This window comes from Scyliorhinus torazame, chromosome 18 (assembly GCF_047496885.1).
Source record: "Scyliorhinus torazame isolate Kashiwa2021f chromosome 18, sScyTor2.1, whole genome shotgun sequence".
In the NCBI taxonomy this organism is placed as follows: domain Eukaryota; kingdom Metazoa; phylum Chordata; class Chondrichthyes; order Carcharhiniformes; family Scyliorhinidae; genus Scyliorhinus; species Scyliorhinus torazame.
This window is the reverse complement of record NC_092724.1, coordinates 92,508,688-92,533,529: the sequence shown is the minus strand read 5'-3', so window position 1 is coordinate 92,533,529 and position 24,842 is coordinate 92,508,688. Positions and strand designations below refer to the sequence as shown.

General features: G+C 47.7%; 1 protein-coding gene across 3 annotated transcripts in view; it reads right to left on the bottom strand.

The window, feature by feature from the left end:
- The window catches only part of spata20 (spermatogenesis associated 20), a 763,436-nt gene that overhangs the window by 507,184 nt on the left and 231,410 nt on the right, over positions 1-24,842 (bottom strand). The window lies entirely within an intron of this gene.

The following is a 24,842-nucleotide window of genomic DNA, read 5'->3' as shown; positions in this document are numbered from 1 at the left end:
CTTCGTTCTTTTCTCGGTCTCGTAAACTATTACGGGAAGTTCCTCCCCAATCTGGCAACTACGCTGGCCTCCTTGCACTTGCTGCTAAAGAAAAATCACACCTGGGTTTGGGGTCAGCCGCAAGAAACCGCTTTCCGGCGGGTAAAGCAACAATTGTCGTCGTCTGGGTTACTAACCCACTATGATCCTGGAAAGCCTTTGCTCGTCACATGTGATGCATCCCCGTATGGTATTGGGGCCGTCCTGTCCCACAAGATGGAGAACGGGGCCGAGCGACCAATAGCTTTCGCCTCCCGCACATTGACTGCAGCGGAGAAAAAGTACGCGCAGATCGAGAAGGAGGGCGTGGCAGTGGTTTTTGCGGTGAAACGCTTCCACCAGTACGTGTATGGCCGCCATTTCACTATCGTGACCGATCATAAGCCTCTGCTGGGACTTTTCAGAGAGGATAAGCCAATACCGCCCATTGCTTCCGCAAGGATCCAGCACTGGGCTTTGTTGCTTGCGTATTCTCTGGAGCACAAACCAGGAACGCAGATAGCGAATGCTGACGCAGAGCGGATTGCTTTTATCGACCGGCCCCATGCCGACCCCCACGACCGGTGAGGCGGTTGCAACCCTAAATTTTATGGACACCTTGCCTGTCACGGCATCACAGATCCGTGAGTGGACCCAGACGGAGCCAGTCCTGTCAAAGGTTCGGCACATAGTCCTGTATGGTGGGCAGCATAGACAGCTCCCAGGCGAGTTGCGGGCATTTTCCTCCAAGCTGTCAGAATTCAGCGTGGTAGACGGCACCCTCTTGTGGGGGACGCGTGTGATTGTCCCGGAAAAAGGCCAGGAGCTGATACGAACAGACTTGCACAATGGGCATCCGGGCGTGACCAAGATGAAAATGTTGGCCCGGAGTTATGTCTGGTGGCCAGGCCTCGACACCGACATTGAGAAGGTGGCCCAAAACTGCTCCATTTGCCAGGAGCATCAGAAGCTTCCGCCGGCCGTGCCCCTACATCACTGGGAATGGCCAGGGCGGCCTTGGGCACGCTTGCATGCAGATTTCGCAGGCCCTTTTCAAGGATCCATGTTCCTTCTATTAATTGACGCCCAGTCTAAATGGCTAGAGGTAGCACGGTAGCATAGTGGTTAGCACAATTGCTTCACAGCTCCAGGGTCCCAGGTTCGATTCCCGGCTTGGGTCGCTGTCTGTGCGGATACTGCACGTTCTCCCCGTGTGTGCGTGGGTTTCCTTCGGGTGCTCCGGTTTTCTCCCACAGTCCAAAGATGTGCGGGTTAGGTGAATTGGCCATGCTAAATTGCCCTTAGTGTCCAAAATTGCCCTTAGAGTTGGGTGGGGTTACTGGGTTATGGGGATAGGGTGGGGGTATGGGCTTGGGTAGGGTGCTCTTTCCAAGAGCCGGTGCAGACTCGATGGGCCAAATGGCCTCCTTCTGCACTGTACATTCTATGATTCTATGAGGTGCATAAGATGCAGGGGACAACGTCCTGCGCAACAATTGAAAAGATGCGTTTGTCTTTTAGTACGCATGGCCTCCCCGAGGTGCTGGTCACGGATAACGGCACTCCATTCACGAGTGAGGAGTTTGCGAGGTTCACGAAGATGAACGGCATACGCCATATCCGCACTGCCCCTTACCACCCGGCTTCAAATGGGTTGGCAGAGCGCGCAGTGCAGACATTCAAAAGAGGCCTAAAGAAGCAGTCTTCCGGATCAATGGACACGAGACTGGCTCGCTTTTTGTTTACATATAGGACCACCCCCCATGCGGTGACTCGGGTAGCTCCCGCAGAACTCCTAATGGGCCGGAGACTTCGCACCCGCCTTAGTATGTTTTTCCCGGACATTGGCACAAAAGTACGGCGCACACAAGAACGGCAGGGACAGGGATTTTCTCGGCATCGGCCGATTCGGCAGTTTGCACCCGGTGACCCAGTGTTCGTTCGGAATTTTGCTGGTGGTGCCCAGTGGGTTCCTGGCGTAATCTTTCGCCAAACGGGCCCTATATCTTACCAGGTGCAAGCCCAGGGTCATCTCCAGCGCAAACATGTAGACCACGTTCGGTCCAGAAGACTATCCCCTCAAAAGATTCCCCGCCCCCGGAGCTCATTTCAACAGCCGCAGAGACCAGAGACAAGGGAAGGTAGTCCTCACAATCTTCCACTGGTGCCTCACTCGAAGCCTGCGCAGGTCATTACAGAACCGAACGGAGATAGAGACGCTGACATGACAGAGGCAGCAGACTCTGACTCCGAGATGGAGACACAGGACGCATCAGAGGGAGAATCCTCGGGTCCACGGGCCGTGGATGTACAACCGTTGCGCCGTTCATCACGGAAGCGCCGGTCTCCGTCTCGTTACACGCCGCCTGATCTAGCGTCGCGTGCAAATGGTGTCCGGCCTGCGGCAAAACGAGTCCGACGCCCTCCTTCGCCAGGGTCTTCGGTGGATTCCTTGGACTTTGGGGGGGGGGGGGGAGGGATGTTATAACCTGCCTGCTTACCATTGGCTGGGGACTAATGACAATCCCACAATCCTGTGGGAGAATGAGCTTCCCCAATGAGGGGGGCGGAGAAACCGTTAGTAAAATCCAAGTATAAATAAAGCTGGCCAGTTTGGAACCAGCAGGAAGGAGTGTGCAGCAAGGGAAGTTGCTGCTGCTGTTATATATATATATATATATATATATGTTATTGTAAATAAATGTTATTACTTTGTATCCTTAAAACCCGTGCTGGATTCTTCGTGGCCCTCACTAAACGGAACAAAGCAGTATAAAGATGATGTCTTGAGGTATGGCGCTAATTGTACCAATGCAAATCAGGATGCAAAGCCCATGTGTTATATGCAGGGAAGTACTGACAAATGAAGTTTAAAATCCTCAAATCTTCACAGGCACTTGAAGACTCAGCATGGCGAGTTCGAGGGCAAACCTCTTGATCTTTTTCAAAGCATGCAGCAAGAACGTAAATCATCAGCTGAAGTCCTTAGCAGAAATGTAACATTGAATGACGAAGCAAGAGAGATTGTGAGTACCAAGCAGGCCCACCTGCCGCATTAAAGGTAAGCAATAATGGTGTGTCACGAAGGCCGGCCGGCGTGGGTCGCTGATGTTAGCCGGCATGTCTCGCGAACGTCGGCCGGCATGGGTCCTGAATGTCCGCTGGTTGGTAAAAGTGGGTCCCGGGAAAAAAAGTTTGAAAAACACTGGGATAGGGGACAAAGAGCTCAATCACACAGATGGATTTGCACGGAAAGGTTCTTCCGGATGGAACCTATAAGGCAAAGGCCAGGCTTGTGGCAAGGGGATTTGAAGAAAACTTAGAAGATCAGGATTTAAGGGTAGATTCACCTATGGCAGGAAAGGTTATTTTAAAGATCTTCTTGGCTCTATTAGCCACAAAGGCATGGGAATGCAAATCTATAGATAAAAAAGCTGCATTCTTGCAGGGGCATCAGAGAGACATTTTTCTCCGACTTCCTAAAGAGGCAGCTAACACAGAAGGGGTACTCTGGCAGTTGAACAAATGTGTGTATGGATTAAATGATGCATCTAGAGTCTGGTATTTTTCGGTAAGGTCAGTTTTGTTAAAGTTAGGCTGCTGCCAGTTGAAAGCAGATCCGGCAATGTTTTACTGGCACTATAAAGGAAATCTTTCTGGCATCTTTATGATGCATGTCGATGATTTGTTGTGGGGTGGGACTAGTAATTTCGAAGCAATTGTAATCTCTGGTTTGAGGAAAGAATTCAGGGTTGGAAGTCAGGCTTCCGGTGCATTTAAATATATTGGACTGGAAATCGGACAGACTAAGTTAGGGGCAACTTTACGTCAGCAATCTTATTTGGAAAGCATCAGCCCAATAGCAATTAGCCGTGGCCGGGTTTCACAAAAAGATGCAATGGTTTCAAAGATGGAAAAAGAGCAACTGCGAAGTTTAATTGGGCAACTGAATTGATTAGATAGACAGACTAGACCATACATGAGTTTTGATGTCTTAGAGTTGAGTACAAAAATGAATGATCCCAAAGTGGAAGACATAATAAGAGCAAATAAAGCGTTGGTCAAGCTAAAAATGCAGGAGTGTGTTTTGAGGTTCCCGGTTTTAGGTGACTTTAGGCACTTGAAATTCATAGTTTATAGTGATGCGTCCTATGCAAATTTATGTGGTGGGGTTTCAAGTGGAGGAGGTTTCATGATTTTCCTTGTGGGAAACAAAGAAAATAAGGAGAGTGGTCAAAAACACTTTGGCAGCTGAGACGTTAAGCCTTGTAGAGGTAGTGGATATGGCCTTTTATATGTCTCAGATATTGACAGAAATTTTAGGATTACGGGATTTGGGTAATATACCTATTGAATGTCACATTGACAATAAATCACTGTGGGAAAATGTGCACTCTACAAAAAGTGTCAATGAAAAAAGGTTAAGGATAGACATCGCATGTTTGACGCAGATGTTGGACGGAGGGAAAATAGCAAAAATTAAATGGGTCGACAGTAGCTATCAATTGGCAGACTGTTTTACAAAAAGAGGGGTTAGCTCACAGAAACTTTTGGATATTGTTAATGAATATTGATAATGTTTCTCTGACTGCTTTCTTTTCTTTTCTTCCCCCCAAAAACGGGGGAAATTGCGTGTGTTTTTGAGTTTCTTGTAATTTTGTTTTCACCATTATTTTTTTCTCCAAGGAAGGGGAGACTGTTAAGTAATGGGTTAAGAGACATTCCAATTAGTTGTCTCATTTATGTTAAGTATCCAATAATTGACACTGATATGTAAAGGGACTTCAGGTGGCCTTTGTGTCAGGTGATGTGATTTTAGAGTTTTGTGCAGAGTCTGTTAAAGTGAAATAAATGTGTTGGTGAAAAAGAACAGAACTTTTGACTCTTTAGACAACAACAGCTAAACGTCTAACACTTGTGACTTTGAAAAAAGCCATCTCAGAGCTGTATAAGGGGTGGAAACATCACCCGAGAAGATAGTCATGTATTTGGAAGGTGATAAAACCAAGGACTGTATACATAGGGTTACGGGACGTGGTGATAAAGCAGGTAAGTGGGATTAATCCATTAAAAATGACCTTATTCCTTCTGTTAAAAATTCATATGCCCTGAAGGCCCACACAAATCTCCTCAGATAAAGCACACACTGCTCCTCGTCATAGACTGGCATCCTCTCTTACATTCACTGCTCAAATAACATGTGCTTACTTTGATTCCTAATATCAAAAGATTAACTATCAAACACCTGCCCCACCTGCTGCAATTTCTTTGAAATTGTGAAGGCTGAGAATGTTGAGAGTTAAGAACCTTTCAAGAAAATCTGCTGTGCTCAATGTACCAATGTTTAAAAGCTGTTACCATTTCTTAATTGTTCAATTGGTAAATTGTCTGCCCCAATTGGAAAAAAAAGGAATTGTATTTATAAAGCACCTTAAGTCCCAAATGTAATTTACACACAGCAAGCTTCCATAAACAACAATGTGATCATTGTTGTGAGACGTTGTGTGTAGTTCGGTAGGTCTCACAAAGAGATTTGGAGTATTGTATTGTTTAACACTAAGTTAGAATAGAATAGAATAGAATTTACAGTGCAGAAGGAGGCCATTCGGCCCATCGAGTCAGCACCGGCTCTTGGAAAGAGCACCCTACCCAAGGTCAACACCTCCACTCTATCCCCATAACCCAGTAACCCCACCCTACACTAAGGGCAATTTTGGACACTAAGGGCAATTTATCATGGCCAATCCACCTAACCTGCACATCTTTGGACTGTGGGAGGAAACCGGAGCACCCGGAGGAAACCCACGCACACACGGGGAGGATGTGCAGACTCCACACAGGCAGTGACCCAAGACGGAATCGAACCTGGGACCCTGGAGCTGTGAAGCAATTGTGCTATCCACTATGCTACCGTGCTGCCCTAAGTGTTTATTGTCTATGCAAAATTGTATACATATATATGTATATTGCTTCAATTGCTTGTACAATTGCTTCACAGATCCAGGGTCCCAGATTCGATTCCGGCTTGGGTGTCTGTGCGGAGTCTGCACATCCTCCCCGTGTGTGCGTGGGTTTCCTCCGGGTGCTCCGGTTTCCTCCCACAGTCCAAAGATGTGCAGGTTAGGTGGATTGGCCATGATAAATTCCCCTTAGTGTCCAAAATTGCCCTTAGTGTTGGGTGGGGTTACTGGGTTGTGGGGGTAGGGTTGAGGTGTTGACCTTTGGTAGGGTGCTCTTTCCAAGAGCCGGTGCAGACTCGATGGGCCGAATGGCCTCCTTCTGCACTGTAAATTCTATAAATTCTACATAGTATAAGATCTAAGCTAGGAGCTTTCTTCATGCTGGCCCCTACACACATCTTTGGCCAGTACAAGACTGCCCTCTAGACTGGGTCGTGTTTCTTTAGTTCACAGTTTGTGCAGTACACTATCTAGTCCCATATTAACTCTTCCTATGCCAGTCCCTGATACTACAATGAGAATTTAATTTAATTTTTAACACGTTTCAAACAATTAATCTGAGCTAGAAGGATCCCAGTTACAACCCTGGGCCATATACAGCCCATGAGTCACACTTCTTACTGGTTTGTGCTGCTTGCGTTTTATGGGTTTGCAGAGTACGAGGGCTGATGGTGCATTAGTTGGAAATGTATAGACTTAATGGGAACACAGAAATGTGGCTTACTCTACAGAAGTCATCTACACTATCCATACAGACTAAGGGCAAATAACCCATACACACATACGTCTTTCTCTCAGAACAGAGCTTCAGCTGTCCAGAATGACATCTCTTTGGAGTTTTCTTTAAGGAACCTGCAAACAATTCACAGTTACAGCTCAAAACTGTAGAAAGCCAAATCCCTTAGTGTCTGGCCACATGCGTCACAGTGCCTTGGCAGCTCTGAAAGCTCCAGACAAGTGTAATGTGCCTGAACAAATTTGGCAATACTAAGGTAAACAGGACCTTTGTCAACAATTTATTGCCCCTTGGTGCATGATTAAAACCCAAACTCATCATTTCATCTCCCACTCAAAGTCATTCCTTCCCAAGAACTGCCTCCATCAATCTGCAATGTTTTAAAAGCCAGATTTCATGTCATCCAACCACTTCTTTTTAATTAGTCTCACTTTCTCTCTTGCCCTTTACTACCGTGGTGGAATCCTATCCCGAGCTTGGGCCCTTCACTTGGATTACTTTAATGAATCAAACTACACTCATTCTTCCATGCTGAGAATTTGGACAGTCTCAGTTCAAGTCAGAACTACAGTACTTTATATTTACATGGACAGCTGAGAACACTTGACAGTGCAGAAAAGAAAATGTGGGCGCTGAGCAGGATGAATTTAGGCAATAGAAGCCAAAGATCGGGGAGAAAAGTTATGGTAAATCAGTTGAAAATAAGAAAAGAGATAAAGCTGACGGATTTCAGGAGTGGGGAGGGCGAGTGGAGAATGTTAGTGTCATGATATTCAAACACACACATCATGATAGACACACCAACAGACAAATCAGAACACACAACACCACAACCAATGACAGAAAGATATAAAAGCACAGACACGACCCCTGGTGGTCAGTAAGAGCTGCAGAGGAGAACCAGGACACATCTATTGCCAAACACACTCAGGGAGACAGCACGTGCAGAGTATCCAGAACGAACTGTATTATAAGAGTTATAATAAAATAGAGTTGTACCACATACAACTGTGTTGGCTCATCTGTGCACCAGAGCACCCAACACCACATGGTACAGGAGTGGATCGATACCTGCCGGCATACCTCAGTGTACAGAGACAACCAGCAGTGCCCAGGCATGATGTACGAGCTCCCGGTTCCGCAGGCGCTCCAGTGCGACGGCGACCTCCACGAAAACTGGCGGCGATTCCGGCAAATGTTCGAGTTGTTCCTGGCGGCAGCTGAACTCAAGGACCTGGATGATAAGGAAAAAATTGAATTTCTCCTCACCGTTGCCGGTGCAAGGGCAAGAGCAATGTTCAGAAGGTTCAGGTTCTTCAGGAGGCAGCAAAGGCACGATTACCAGGCAGTCATGGGCAAATTCGCCAAGTACTGTGAAGAATACGCAATCCAATGGGGACTTAAAGGTAAGAAAAGCTGCAGTACTCACCTCGTGGCTGGGATCCCGGAGCCCGAAATCCCGGGCCTGAGAAAAGGCTGGGTCGAGGTCGGCGGCCATCTTGCTAAAGGTATAACGCTAGCACAGTTGCGCGAGAAGTGCGCAGAACCGGAAGTTTCGTTTGCGCATGCGCGAGATGCTGCGCATGCGCAGTCAAGAAAACGGCCATCGGTAAAGGAACAGCGATCTGAGCATGCGCAGTCGCTTCCTACGTGCTACATACCGAGCGTCAGGATGTCAGAGGCCCCAGACTGCACCAATTTAAAAGGGAAATGTCCCAAATCCAATTTAAAAGGGAAACGTCCCAAATCAAAAAAACAAAAATCTGTTAAAGCTGTAAAACAACCTTCCTTCACCTGGAATGACAGCACAGTGCCGCAAATTGACCCAGGAGATGAATTTAACCTCCGAAGAACCCTCCGACAAGCAGTTACCTACGTACAAGCCGATGATTCCGACCTTGAATACTTCGATGACGATTTTTACAGTGTTTCCGGACCTCGCGAGCCCAATGATAGCTCCGTGGTCCTATATGACTATGACTCGGACGAACCTTTCGTGGTGCACATTGGCGGCCCCCACATTGAATCCGACGCAGATGCGGATTCATTTTTCGGATTTGAGGATCTTCAATCCAGCAGATATGACGTTCCAACTTATCAGTACCGGATGATGCTGCAGCCTGACATTAACAGACAGGGAGCGGTGCAAGCACACGGAGAGTGCCCTGCTGCCACACAGAGCGTGGTCCACGTCCCGCTCAACGTTCCCGACTCTATGAAAGAAGACATGCAAGACTCCAGAGTGCAGTCCTCGCATGAACCAGAAGTGACTCCAGTGTCACAAGCTTCCACAGCAAGCTCGTGGACAGACTCCACAATTGCAGAAATGCAAGACTCCAGAGCGCAGTCCTTGCACGAACAAGAAGTGACTCCAGTGTCACAAGCCTCCACAGAGAGCTCGTGGACAGCCTCCACGATAGAAGCAACGCAAGACTCCAGAGCGCAGTCCTTGCACGAACAAGAAGTGACTCCAGTGTCACAAGCCTCCACAGAGAGCTCGTGGACGGACTCCACGATGGAAGGAACGCAAGACTCCAGAGCGCAGTCCTTGCAGGAACAAGACCATGAGGGTCTAGCAACCTCTCCTGACCAACCAGCGGCAGACGATGCAAGTCTGCCATGCTCCCGTGAACAGCAAGAAGGCTATAACAGCCTACCATGCTCCACTACACAGCAGCATGACCATGACGGTCTCTCATGCTACAATAAAGGGCACAGCGCTGAAGACTGTTCAAGCCCAACTGAAGACAAGCCAAAGGAATCGCCTCGTCCAAGCCCGAAGAAAAAAGGTTTATGCGCTGACCTTCAGGATCATTGTAGCCGAACAGAGATTAATAATGCTGCACGGCCACGGAAGGATGCTGAGGATTTGCTAACGAAATTAATTGAATGTTTAACTTGCAAGGAGCAGACTGAGAATTGCCAGTGTTTTAGTACGGATCGAAAAAATGGACAAGACATTGATCCTCAGGTAATGGAAATAACACAACCTGAATCATATCTACAGCAGGGACAAATGTCTCCCTTCAACACAATGCCGCAAAATTCCAACTTCGGAGACCAGCAGTTAGTCAGTAATGACTCTTCAAACCTGGAGGGGAACATTAATTGCATTGAACCTATACACACTCCACTGATTATTGAGCAGAACATTGGAGCAAGAATCCTGAGGACACCGACATCGAGTAGCCAGATAACGAATTTAAAACCCACAGCAGTTTCAAGTGAACCAAGTGTGCTTTCCACTAATGGTGAAGATGCAGATAAGGTCGACCCGATTGTCCATTGTACCACACTAACCCCAGTGATTAAGCAGTTATGTATGGGGAGTATAATGTGGGCAATTGAGAACAGTAAAAGAGAGACTGTGACCATGCCAGTCCCAGCAAAATCAGACCCAGAGACCATGAAGGCATGTACATGAAACAAAGTTACATATGAGGTACCTGAGAAGAAAAGTGAAACGGAATGTTCTTTGGAAAATGGTACAATGTCGATAGAAACAGTGGATCCTATATTCGAGACCATACATATGGGAGAATTTGGGGGTAATAAACAAGGTTCTGCAATGTCTGGGGGAAGATTTAAAGTTCCAAAGAAGAAAAGCCCAAATGAAGGACAATGGCAAGACAATGACAGTCCAGCGACATGGTGTGCACCACCAGATGAAAACTCTGACAATTTACCCAACCCTAGTGAACAGCAAGCTGCTAATGACGATCTATCCACGGGATGTGAGACGAGTGACGACAGCATCCCACTTCCCATGCAAAAGGTGCAAGGTGACAGACCTCGCCTAGTGCGTACCGAGGCACTCAACGATCACGGTGGGACCACTGACGACTGCGGTGGCGGCGCACCGCTTCCACCCTCGATGGCTCGAACCTCTCCACTGGTTGGTGCATTCCTGCATGTTCCGACTCCAGAAGTGCAGCTTCAGGGAATCTCGGCTGCCTCCAGTGAACCTGTTGGGACTCCGGACGGGGGGCATCGGCGGAAGGCAGACCGGACTCCAGATGGGGAGCAGCCAAGCGCCGACTCTGATTTGCGCACGCCAGACCTTGCTCCGGACGGGCGGTGTCGCGGCCTCGGTGATGGCACGCTCAGGGTGACGGCAGATGCCACGGCGACAGGGAATGGATCGCGTGGCAGTCCCACTGGGTCGGCAGTGGCAACCAGCACCGGCGGTCCAAGATGGACACACCAATTCGCGCCATCGCCAGACGTTGATGCGAGCAACAATTCTCTCTCCAAGGTGACATGCTTCGACGTTTCTCTGCGGAGTCGCCCTTCCGGCACAGCAGAAGGCCGGAACCAGCGTACACGGTCTTGGCCAACTTCCACATCTGGCACAGTCATTGCCTTGCATGATATTAGTGATGGTGCTACTTCGATGGCAACGACCCATCGGCTACAAGATGCCGTCCACCACAAACATAGAAAGAAAACAGACTCCACCTTGTTCCTGGCATGCAGGGCGGATGGATTGGTGCGTAGGCGCAATCAGCGGGCTTTGTGCCGCCTTCCACGCTCGCAACTGCACCGTACGCACACGCCGGATCCTCCACTGGTTCCCAAGGATGACTTCGTGGAGATGCCACGGATCATGCCCCTTCCATCGCCACCAGAACCAAACCACAGCCAGGGCACCACTAACAAAGATGTTGAATGTTATATTTGCAAGAATGAAAAAAACCAAGCACTGCATGAAGTACAACAAATGGTAAAGTAGAGACTTCGGCAACAGCATCACCTCCAACAGTCCAAGGTGAACCAGTGTGACCCCAAATCTCCACAGCTGAACCGGCTTGAGGACCAGCCCATTCTTGAGGCGGTCACCCATTAGACTGGACTTATAACGCTGTTAATACGTTCAAAAAGTCAAACACTTCTGTATTATAACCTGTTGTTGTTTATTGTTCCAGATATCGTCTGACCGGACCAATGTTCAAGTTTTTTTTTTCTCTCGCATCCAAGTTTTGTTATGGTACAACCTTGTTAGTGTGACGCACCCGACATCGCCCCATGTAAATAGTTACGTCATAAACACACGCTGTACACAACACAAACGCACACTCTTAGATGCACTCACGACACAATTATATTTATAACCACGTAGGCACTTGTCTTTGTAAAAAGGGGGGATGTCATGATATTCAAACACACACATCATGATAGACACACCAACAGACAAATCAGAACACACAACACCACAACCAATGACAGAAAGATATAAAAGCACAGACACGACCCCTGGTGGTCAGTAAGAGCTGCAGAGGAGAACCAGGACACATCTATTGCCAAACACACTCAGGGAGACAGCACGTGCAGAGTATCCAGAACGAACTGTATTATAAGAGTTATAATAAAATAGAGTTGTACCACATACAACTGTGTTGGCTCATCTGTGCACCAGAGCACCCAACACCACAGTTAGGGCGAGAGGAGCTGAGGCAAATCATTTCAGCATAGGCAAGATGAGGTGGAAGGAGCAGGATGAAAGGAGACAGAGGACCAGGGAGAAAGGGGATAGGGAGAATGAGGAGAGGGCGAATGTGGGGAGAGAGAGAACCAGGAGAGGGAGAACGAGGACAGGGAGAATGGAGACAGGGGGCAAAATACGCCACCTCGCGCCCCTGGTAGAGTTACTGGTGAGGCAGAGAATACCGCGTTAGTAAAGAAAACACGATCGGCGTCCATTTCCTACCCTCTGGTCCCCCACTGGCAGCAGGATTAAGGTTCACGCCCCGTGGAAGCAGGTGGATGCAAATGGGCCGGGCACCACATTCTCCGAGCCCACGTGATTCTCCAGTCCTCAGGAATCACATGGGCGAGAATCACTGCAGGTCTTCACAAGCGTGGCCCTGATGCAGTGAACCTCGCATTGGGCCAAGGGGGTAACAATTTAAGGACGTTTCCACCAAAGTCCTTTCAAGAGCCACCCTTCCACCCCATAGTGCAAGATCGGACAACTCCTCCAGACGTCCTAAATGACGAGACGCTCCTCCAGTGACTACCTAAATAAAGAGCCCCCCCCCCACCCAGAGACACCCTAAATAAATGGACCCCTTCCCTAGAGAGAGACCGCTGTCAGGTAGCCCCCCCAGAAGAGAAAGACCCCTGTTAGGAAGGCCCCCAGAAGAGAGGCCCTTATCAGGAAGCCCCTCAGAAGAGATACTCCTGTCAGGAAGCCCCCCAGAAGAGAGACCCCTGTCTGGAAACTAGACAGCAGTCCAAACAGAGGAATAAAGAAAAATACTGCTTTAACACTCACCTGGACAATATACCTGCTGGCCCAGAGAGAACGAAGCACCACCTGTCGATTCCTGGAAAAAGAAAAGCAGTCAGCTTTATTTAAACCCTCTCAGATCTTTGGGCGGCAAGCCTTTCATTCGTTTCTCTTTGATATTGATTTTACTAGGCTGTGATTGATAGCATCCACACACATAGCTGTCAGATTTGCTCCATTCACCTTCCTTCAGGGTTGAGTAACTCTTCAGTGCTCTGAGCAGTTTTGATTGGCAGCTCCTGGACCACCAAACAGAATTAAGTGCTTTCCAATCACCTCTGGAGTGATTTCAAGTGGTCAGCTAGAAACTGACAGGCTTATTCTGTTTGAAGTAGTGCAGGATCTGTCAATCAAAGCTTGATGTTCATAAACATTGCAGTTAGAGCACTTCAGAATTACTCAACTATGAAGGAAGATGAATGGCGCAATGCTGACAGCTGGGTGTGTGTGGAAGCTGTCAATCACGATATAATAAATCAATATCAAAGAAAAATGAATGAAACGCTTGCAGCTCAAAGATCTGAGGGGGTTTAAACATAGCTGACTGTTTTCTCTTTCCAGGAATTGACAGGTGGCGCTTCCTGTGTTTGGGCCAGCAGGTATATTATTGCCCAGGTGAGTGTTAAAGCAGTATTTTTTCACCAACTGTCTGGATTTCGCTCTAGCTTCCTCTTCTGGGGAGATGGGGAGGTGGCTTCATTTAGGGGGTTCTGGGGAGGATCCATTTATTTAGGGGGTTCTCTCGGGAGGATCCATTTGTTTTGGGAGTCTCTGGGCACGATCCCTTTATTTAGAGGATCTCTGGGGAGGATACCTTTATTTAGGGGATCTCTGGAAGAGTTCCTTTATTTGGGGGGTCTTTATTTAGAGAGTCTCTGGCGGGCCCGTTTATTTACAGGGGTCTCTGGGAGGGGGGTCCCTTTGTTTAGAGGGGTCTCTGAAGGTTTACCTTTATTTAGGAGTCCCTTTATATAGGGGGTTTCTGGAGTGGTGCCTTATAAAGAGGGGGGGGGGTCTCTAGTGGAGTCTGTTTATTTCGCAGGTATATGGGGGGGGCCCGGAAAATCCAGGGGTGGGCGACTAAATTGCACGGCAGGAGGGAGGGTGGGGTAGGGGGAGTAGGTGGCCAGCCGCTGGAAATTGCTATCGGGCCGCCTGCTCAAAAAAGGGGCCTGACAGCAGGATTCCCCAGTGAGAGCACTAATCAAATGCAATTTAGCTCCGGCGGGAGAATATCGGGCGGGATTCACCAATTGCCAATGCTGAAATCGCATTCGGCGAGTCGGCAGATAATTCCTTTTGTTGCTGAAATCGGGGGCTGTGCCTGTTTTTGGATGCTCCAACCCCTTCAAAACAGCATCATCGATGAGGACGCAGCCCGCCGTTGGGCCAGCCTCAGGACGCCACCTGAAGGCCCTCTCCCGAAGCTCCGCCCCCGATGGGCCGACTCCCCGACGGTTGGACCACTTGTGGTCTGAGGTTTCGTCAACCTCGCGTGGTGGCTGTGTCTAGCGCCGCCACAGTCGGTGGATTGGGGGGGGGGGGGGGGGGGGGGGGGGGGTCGTTCCGCCGGCTGGGGGGGCTTCGGTGGGGGCTGGTCCAGGGGTGGCGAGGGGGGTTACAAGGGGGCACTATCTGGCAGGCCGGGTCCACACACGGCCGGCACCAAGTTGTATGTCGCGATCGCTGCAGTTCGCCACCGTGCGTATGCGCAGCCGCGGACCGGCAATTCTCCAGCCATTTCTGTCAGGAACGCTGGGGGTTTTACGTGGCGTGGCTGCTAGCCCCCCACGGGCAGAGCGGGGGTGGTGCTTACTTTTTCATAATAAAGCTAGCCACATGCTCCAGACATAGCCTCAAAATCGCAGAATTCGTGGACTTTCATGACAGAAAACTGGCGCCGCACCTGCACCGATTCCGTTACCGTTAATGGGCAAAACACCAGCACCACGTGGAACACAATCAATTCCAGTGAAAAACGGTGCGGGATTCGCCAGGTCCGTGATTGACAAGCTGGAGCCGCACATACACATTAAAATCTCCACGCGCATTAATCACAGCAAACAAGATTGCACTGGTTGTGCTGGAGCGCATCCATGCAGCTGATGGGTCGGCTGGGGCCAAAGGGCACCCAAGGGGATGGCCTGGCAGGACACCTGCATGACCCGTGGCCCTAAGTTTACAGTGGGCAGTCAGCGGCATGCACAGCTGCATGGCTGCCTTGCCAGCTGCGGTAATGGTGTTCCGTGTCCATCCATCCCGATCCCAAAGCCTTCTGCTGGCCACCGCCCGCTACTCCCCCGTCCCTGACAGAAGCCCCCGCCAGCGAGCGACACAACTGTCAGCAAACTATGGTGATGTTGGACACTTTCCATGCTCCCTCTCTCTCTCTCTCATTAGCCATGATGCAGGTTTCACAATTTTTAAAAGCACAAGTGAAGCGCGCCGTCGGGAACTCGGCCCATCGGAGGAGAATAGCAAAGGCCCCGGGGAATACCGAGTCAGGCGTGCTAATGACATGCAAATGGTGTTTACTGTATGTGTGTTCCGGACACACATTAGCGCCGCTGTCGAGGTGATGGTGAATCGCAATTTGGTGTCAAATCTGCGCATGCCGCAATTTTGGCGTCGGAACCTATTCTCCGCCCAATCACGATTCGCGATTTTGGTGTCAACCAACGGAGAATCCCGCCCAGGGAGAATGGAGACAAGGAGGAAGTGCCAGTGGTCATGGTAACTGAGAGAGTGACGATGAGTAGTTCAGAAAAGAGGATTAGAGAATGAAGAGCTGCAGAGGGAAGGTTGTGAGCAGTGAAGGAGATTGCTACAACACAATAGGAACAAAGCTATTAAAGACTTTGGTTGTAAAGAGAAAAACTATGAGGCATGTAGCCTAAAGAGAACCAGGGAGTGTTGGGAGTTTTGGGCAGTTAAGAGTGTGGATAGTGTCAGGTCTAAATTCATAGCAACAAGAAACTTGCCCAAGATCAGCAAGAATCAGGAATGGTTATTAGAGGGACACAGTGGGGAAATGCTCCTTTAATGTTGGAATTTTGGGGAAGGATAAGTTTGATAGTAAACCCTGCTACTGATTTTTCTTTATATTAAATTTAGTTTTGCCTGTTAAGTGAGTCTGTGTCAAAAACCAGGCTTTCTTAATTTTGCATAAATGTGTGTGGAATATAAAATACCAATGGCCAGTTTAGATAGCAAACATGTATAATAATAATAATCGCTTATTGTCACAAGTAGGCTTCAATGAAGTTACTGTGAAAAACCCCTAGTCGCCACATTCCGGCATCTGTTTAGGGAGGCCGGTACGGGAATTGAACTCGCGCAGCTACCATGTTCTGCATTACAAGCCAGCTATTTAGCCCAGTGTGCCCAGCCAGCCCGTCATTCCAGTCAATGCTTTAATTGATAAGATATCACACCAGATACAGATTAAACATAGAAACTTTCTGTCTTTACTCAACCTTTGAAGGATAAACAGCCTGTCTAAAAACATATTGGGAGCATTTCATGTTCGGGAATTGGATGAGCATAAAGGAAATAATGCAAATGTTTGAAATCTAAAATAAAAACATGAAATGCGAAAAATACTCAGCAGGTCATGCAGCATCTGTGGAGAGAAACAGAGCTTACATTTCAGGTCAACGTTCTTTCACTAGAGTTACAGATCTGTGTGCTTCAATGGCAGCACAATCAAACTAATGTTGAATGATAATAATATTGCATAATGCTATGGAACAGGTAAGTTGCAATGGAAAAAGGTGTAAAATCAGGTATTAGAACAGACATTTTGAAATGATCTGAACTGAATTCAGGACTGTGAGGTATTTTGAATTTCCCAGCTGAAACGTACAAGCCTTTGTTATAAGTGCTGCTAAGTGTATGTTTAATTACTGCCAATAATAATTAATATTGTAATGTTTGATAAATTTGTTAACACTGACAGTCAATGCATTATTCAAAGGAGTGACCTTACAAGAACACAATCCTCTTTAAAGAATTATTATACCAGAATAAGGGAGGACTCTGCATCCAACCTGTGTTATCCTAGAGCTGGTGTTGTTAATGCTATCGGTACAGAGTGATCTGGGTCTCCTCGTGCATAAATCGCAGGAAGTTAGTCTGCAGGCGCATCAGGTAATAAGGAAAATTAATGGAATTTGGGCATTCATTGCTAATGAAATAGAGTTTAAAAGTAGGGAATTGCTGGTGCCACTGGTGAGACTGCATCCAGAATACTGCACACAGTTCTGGTCACCTTAGTTGAGAAAGGATATACATACATTAGAGGCAGTCAGAGAAGGTTCACTAGATTGATTCCAGATGAAGGCCTGGTCCTATGAAGAGAGATTGTGCAGTTCAGGCCTCTACTCACTGGAGTTTAGAAGAATGAGAGGAGATCTAATTGATATATACAAGCTGCTAAAGGGGATTGACAGGGTCGATGTGGACAGGATATTTCCCCTTATTGAATATTCTAAAACTAAAGGGGTGGTAGATTTAAAACCGAAATGAGAAGGAATTACTTCACTCAAAAGGTCGTGAATCTGTGGAATTTGCTACCCCAGAGCTTGGTGAATGCCGGAACACTAAACAAATTTGAGGAGATAGGTTTTTAATTAGCAACAGGATGAAGGGTTATGGGGAGGGGGCAGAATGGCCGAGATGAGATCAGCCATTATCATATTGAATGGCGGAGTCGGCTCAAGGGGCTGAATAGCCTACCCCTGCCCCTAGTTCTTATGTTCTTATGTATCTATGGGGAGAAAAACGGTCGGCATCGCCACCGGGGGTAGCAGCATGGTTGGGTGACCTGTACGACTTCCTGCGGTTAGAGAGGATAAAGTATGAGTTAAGGGGCTCAGCAGGGGAGTTAGTTTCCCGAGGTGTTTATTTTCTGTAACCTACTTTGTACAGGTTTGAATAAAATGCATTTTTTTTTTTAAATCTATGGGAAGAAAACACAGGTGAATGGAATGATTTTGCAGCATGGAGCACATTGATATATCACTTTATTGTAATCCTTTGCTGGCACCAAACAATTGCCTTTTTCCACTCCCAATAAAATTGAACATATTTGTTGTAGATCTGCAAATTAAAATTGTCACCTTGTACAATCTAAACTGAGAATATTGTCATGTGAGAGTACCTTTAAGAAATGGGTGTTTAACAAATGTACCTTTAAGAAATGGTGTACCTTTAAGAAATGGGTGTTTATCAGTGATGTCAGAGTGTGGGTGGAGCTGGGCTGTCTGTCACTTTTTGCTTTTGTTTTAGGCTGTTTGCTGCAGGGTGTGTTTTAGTTTCGTTTTCAGAGCTGGATAGCTGCAGTCACAGCCAGAAGGTGTATGAGTCTCTCTCTAATCTAGAAACTGTAAATCGATCCTTTGGTGATTTAAAACGAATAACTGCTCTCAGTAGTGACTTTAACCTGATGTGCTTCTGTTAAAAGTTCTTTCTTAAGGCCTATGGATGTTAAAAGGGCAGCTTAAGGATTACTTAGTGTTGTATAATTGATGGTTGCTAAGATGTTCACTGTATGTTTTAAAACGGTTAACTTGAGTTCATAGAATAAACATTGATTTGCTTTAAAAAATACTTTTCCATTTCTGCTGTACCACACCTGTAGAGTGGACCGTGTGCTCCCCATACCACAATCTGTTAAAAGTTGTGGGTCAGGTGAACTCCATGATACACTTTGGGGTTCTCTAAACCCTGGCCCATAACAATATCTTCCGTAATGAAATCCAGATTGTCATCATGCCCAAACTGACCCAAACATTTTGGCCTCCCTGGTACAACACCTGTTTATTACGCCAGCAAGCTATAACAACATGCAATTATGTAGCACCATCAACATCATTAAACTGTCACAAGGCACTTCACAGGAGCATGACAAACAAAATTTGACATGGGCAAAATCTTGGAGAAAGAGATGGGTGTTTTCAAGGAGGAGAGAATTGTAGAAAGTTGGAAAGGTGAGGGAGAGAAGGAATTCCAGTTAAGGGGGCTGAGGCAGCAGAAGACACAGCCACAGCTGGAATGATTAAAATAGCAAGATGCTAGAATAGTGATCTCGGAGGGTTGCAGGACTGGAGGAGATTACCGAGATAGTGATGCAACAATTTAGGAACAAGTTGGAGAATTTTAAAATACCACACCTTTAACACAGTAATAACATCCCAAGGCAGTTCAATATAGGTGTTCCTATTCCAGTCTCAGTACACAATCATTTTTAAAAATATTTCATTAAGGCACTTATATAAACAACAAACACACAAATAAGAGCATAAGCAAACTTGTAATAACCAACATCCCCCCCCCCCCCTCGCCATCCCCATCCTTCCCCTCCTCTCGTCCTGCGACCCTCTCAAGAAGAACTTTATCTTTTCCAACCTCAGGAATTCCGCCAGGTCACTCACCCACAACCCCCCGCTTTCAGTGGCTCCGAGTTCCTCCACCCAAGCAAAATCCATCTCTGGGTTACCAGGAAGGCAAAGGCCAAGACATCGGCTTCTCTCGCCCCTGGACTCCTGGATCTTCCGACACCCCCAAGCTACCTCTGGGCTTGGGACCACCTTTACCCTCAACACCTCGGACATTAGGTCTGCAAACCGCTGCCAGAACCTCTTCAGTTTTGGACATGCCCAAAACGTGTGGTCATGGTTCGCAGGCCTCCCCGCGCACTATCTACACCTACACTCTACTCCCTCAAAGAATCTACTCGTCCTTGCCACCATCATATGTTCCCTGTTAACTACTTTGAACCGAATAAGGCTGAGCCTCGTACACGACAAGGACGCATTCACCCTCCACAGGGCCTCTTCCCACGTCCCTGCCCCCACCCCCCAGCTCCTCCTCCCATTTCCGCTTAACATCTCCCACCAGGGCTCCCTCCCAGTCCATCAGCTCCTTGTAAACCTCGGACACCTTCCCCTCCCTTACTCCCTCCCTCGACAACACCTTATCCTGCAGCCCCAGGGGCGGCAACCCGGGAAAGGATGGCACCTGCCTCTTCACAAAGTCTCGACCTGTAAGCATCTAAACCCATTCCCGCTGGGCAGCTCATACTCCTCCTCCAGATCCTCCAAGCTCGCAAAGCTGTCCCCTACGAACAGGTCCCCAAACTGCTCAATCCCCACCTACTGCCACCCCAGAAACCTCGCATTCAGCCCCACCCGCTGCAAATCAGTGCCCACATACTCTCAAGGCCAACACCACCACTAGGCTCACGGAGTACCTGGCCTCTGAGAATGGCAGAGGCGCCATCCACAATGCCCCTAAACCCGTTCCCCTGCAAGAAGCCCCCTCTATCCACCCCCATACCCCACTACCCATTTCCTAACCATAGCACTGTTAGCCGCCCAGTAATAATTCATGAAAGTCGGCAACGCCAGCCCCCCTGCCCCACCCCACCCCCCAACCCAATCCCCCACCCCCAACCTTGGCCCATTCCTCTCTATTGGCCCACCAGGTATTCCCAGCCCACACATATCCCGAGATCAGCACTGTTAACCTTCTTAAAAATTGGCTTTGGAATGAAGATAGGGAGGTTCTGAAATACAAACAAGAGCCTTGGCAGCGCCGTCATCTTCATTGTCTGCACCCGTCCCACCAACGACAGTGGCAGCACATCCCACCTCTTGAAATCCCCCTTCATCTGCTCCACAGCCGAGTCAAATTCAACTGATGCAGCTGCGCCCAACCCCGTGCCACCTGGATGCCCAAGTACCGGAAACTGACCCCCACCAACTTGAACCGCAGCACTCCCAACATCATCTCCAGCCCTCTTAACCTCAATCGGGAACACCTCGTTCTTCCCCATGTTCAGCTTGTATCCGGAAAAACAGCCAAAGTCCTCCAAAATCCCCATAATTCTGCCGATGCCCTCCAGTGGGTCCGTAATATAAAGCAGCAGGGTGTCTGCTTACAGCGAAACCCTGTGCTCGATTCCACACCCCCAACCTCGCACAATTCCTTTCCAACCCCTTGTCGCTCTAAGCGCGATTGCCAATGGCTCTATCGCCAAGGCAAAACGCACAGGGAGAGCGGGCACCCCTTCCTTGTCCCCCAGGGTAACCTGAATATCCCCAGCTCGCCTGGTTCATCTGCACACTTGCTACCGACGCCTTATACAGCAACCGGACCCAATCCAGCCCCTAGTCGCCACATTCCGGCGCCTGTTCGGGGAGGCTGTTACGGGAATTGAACCGTGCTGCTGGCCTGCCTTGGTCTGCTTTCAAAGCCAGCGATTTAGTTCTGTGCTAAACAGCCCCTTTGTAATGGCAAGTAATGGCATGATGGGAAAACTGGTCAATGGGAAGACTGGTTAAAAGGTTTGATACAATACAGAAGAAAGACTGAAATAATCATTATTAATTGGCAACATTACTTCGGTGCCGATTGGCAACAGCATTGGCGACATCTGACAGGACTCAAATTAGAAGTGATTTCGAGAGAACCCACAAACTTTGAAATCCAATTGCGAGAAAGAGAAAGAACCACAAGTGCAAGCCCATATCGACCAAATCACCGAATATCGGAAATGTGCACTAACCTGCATGCGTACTAACAGGTATACAAGGTAAACTCGTTAGATTGTGTCAAAACTATCGAGGGAATTGTGAACCGGAAAATCGACGCCTTATCCCCCTGTCCCAAATTAAAGATAGGGAAAGAGAAATCAAAGTAGTCCAAGACAAATTAACGATAGGAAACAGAGATTAACGGTAGGAAACAGAGATTAAAAGTAGAGCAAGAGAGATTAGAAGCAATGGCCACAAAAGCAATGGAATGTTTAATGAACCCACAGGAACCCGAGGTCGCAGCGACCAACAGAGCAGAGCAGTGCCCCATATGGGAAGAAGAGTTGAGGAAGTATTTAAAGGGGAAAGGATGGCCCCTTTGGTCCGAATTTTGTTCAAATGAAGAGTCAGGTCCAGGAAACAAAGGACAAACTTGGTGGGTCAACCTAACCGAGGTGCATAAGAAAAATGCAGCGATAGTGCGAATGCCGATGGCAATAATGTCCTGTTTGGCACAGTTGCGAGGCACAGAGGAGGTCGTGAGGACGCCCCACAGGCAGATTGTTGAGAAAGAAGAGAAGAATGAGGGAAACAATAGTGAAAGTGAAAAGATTATTGAGCAACTCCGGGATCAGTTGGCAGCTAAAGATAAAGAGATGGCTGATGCCAAACGGGCACACCAATCTTGTATAGTTCACCTTAGCAGCTTTCAGATCCAGTATGATAAAGCCTACCAAGATACACAGCGCGCAGTTGGTACGAGAAGAGACAGAACAGCAGGTAGCACAGTTAACGAGTCAACGCGCGGATTTAAAGGCAGCTTTACGAGCGCTCCATAGCTCCACTACAGAACAAAGACAGAGCACAGTAGACCACGCGAAATGTAGACAACGAATAGAGAAGTTGCAGTCACTGCTTTCAGTGCAAAACGGATTTGGAGATACCTCTGGACAAAATTTAGATGAGGAAGGTGCCCCCAATTGGCAAGAACTAAATGAAACCGCCCAGAGATATGTGGAGAACACAGAAAATCACAATAGAGCACCCCATGGCCCGAAAAGGAAAGCACCCACACCACCGACTGCACAGGCAGCACACACCCCCATGAATCCGGTCACCGCATAGCGCAAGTCATCGGATCGGAAAGAGCCCGATTGCATTTACACCACCCTATTATACATCAGAGATGATATCACAGCTATGATTAAGGAGGGCACGATGGAGGATTCGAGCACTGAGGCAATATGGGTAGAGCTAAGAAATAGGAAGGGTGCAGTAACATTGTTGGGACTTTACTACAGGCCTCCCAAAAGCGAGCGTGAAGTAGAGGTACAAATATGTAGACAGATTATAGAAACATGTAGGAGCAATAGGGTGGTCGTGATGGGAGATTTTAACTTCCCCAACATTGAATGCGACTCATGTAGTGTTGGGGGCGTAGATGGAGCAGAATTTGTAAGGAGCATCCAGGAGAGTTTTTTTTAGAGCAGTATATAAATAGTCCAACTTGGGAAGGGGCCATCCTGGACCTGGTATTGGGGAATGATCCCAGCCAGGTGGTTGAAGTTTCAGTCGGTGATTACTTTGGGAATAACGATCACAATTCCATAAGTTTTAGAATACTCATGGACAAAGACGAGAGTGATCCTAAAGTAAGAGTGTTAAATTGGGGAAAGGCCAAGTATAACAAAATTTGACAGGAGCTAGGGAATGTGGATTGGGAGCAGCTCTTTAAGGGTAAATCCACATTTGAAATGTGGGAGTCTTTTAAGGAAAGGTTGATTTGAGTGCAGGACAGACATGTCCCTGTGAAAATGAGGAATAGAAATGGCAAGATTAGGGAACCATGGATGATGGGTGGAATTGTGAGACTAGCTAAGATGAAAAAGGAAGTATACATAAGATCTAGGCAACTTAAAACTGATGAAGCTTTGGAGGAATATCAGGAAAGTAGGACAAATCTCAAACGCGCAATAAAGAGGGCTAAAAGGGGTCATGAAATATCTTTGGCTAACAGGGTTAAGAAAAATCCCAAAGCCTTTTATTCGTATATAAGGAGCAAGAGGGTAACTAGAGAAAGGATTGGCCCACTCAAAGACAAAAGAGGGAATTTATGCGTGGAGTCAGAGGAAATGGGTGAGATTCTTAATGAGTACTTTGCATCGGTTTTCACCAAGGCGAGGGACATGACGGATGTTGAGGCTAGGGATGGATGTTTAAATACTTTAGGTCAAGTCGGCATAAGGAAGGGGGAAGTTTTGGGTATTCTAAAAGGCATTAAGGTGGACAAGTCCCCAGGTCCGGATGGGATCTATCCCAGGTTTCTGAGGGAAACGAGGGACAAAACAGCTGGGGCCTTAACAGATATCTTTGCAGCATCCTTGAGCACGGGTGAGGTCCCCGGAGGATTGGAGAATTGCTAATGTTGTCCCTTTGTTTAAGAAGGGTAGCAGGGATAATCCACGGAATTATAGACCTGTGAGCTTGACGTCAGTGGTAGGCAAATTGTTGGAGAAGATACTGAGGGATAGGATCTATTCACATTTGGAAGAAAATAGACTTATCAGTGATAGGCAGTATGGTTTTGTGCAGGGAAGGTCATGTCTTACAAACCTATTACAATTCTTTGAGGAAGTGACAAAGTTAATTGATGAGGGAAGGGCTGTAGATGTCATATACATGGACTTCAGTAAGGCGTTTGATAAAGTTTCCCATGGCAGGCTGATGGAAAAAGTGAAGTCGTATGGGGTTCAGGGTGTACTAGCTAGATGGATAAAGAACTGGCTGGGCAACAGGAGACAGCGAGTAGTGGTGGAAGGGAGTGTCTCAAAATGGAGAAAGGTGACTAGAGGTGTTCCACAGGGATCCGGGCTCGGACCACTGTTGTTTGTGATATACATAAATGATCTGGACGAAGGTATAGGTGGTCTGATTAGCAAGTTTGCAGATGATACTAAGATTGGTGGAGTTGCAGATAGCGAGGAGGACTGTCAGAGAATACAGCAAAATATAGATAGATTAGAGAGTTGGGCTGAGAAATGGCAGATGGAGTTCAATCCAGGCAAATGCGAGGTGATGCATTTTGGAAGATATAATTCAAGAGCGGACTATACGGTCAATGGAAGAGTCCTGGGGAAAATTGATGTACAGAGAGATCTGGGAGTTCAGGTCCATTGTACCCTGAAGGTGGCAACGCAGTTCGATAGAGTGGTCAAGGCATACAGCATGCTTGCCTTCATCGGACGGGGTATTGAGTACAAGACTTGGCAGGTCATGTTACAGTTGTATAGGACTTTGGTTAG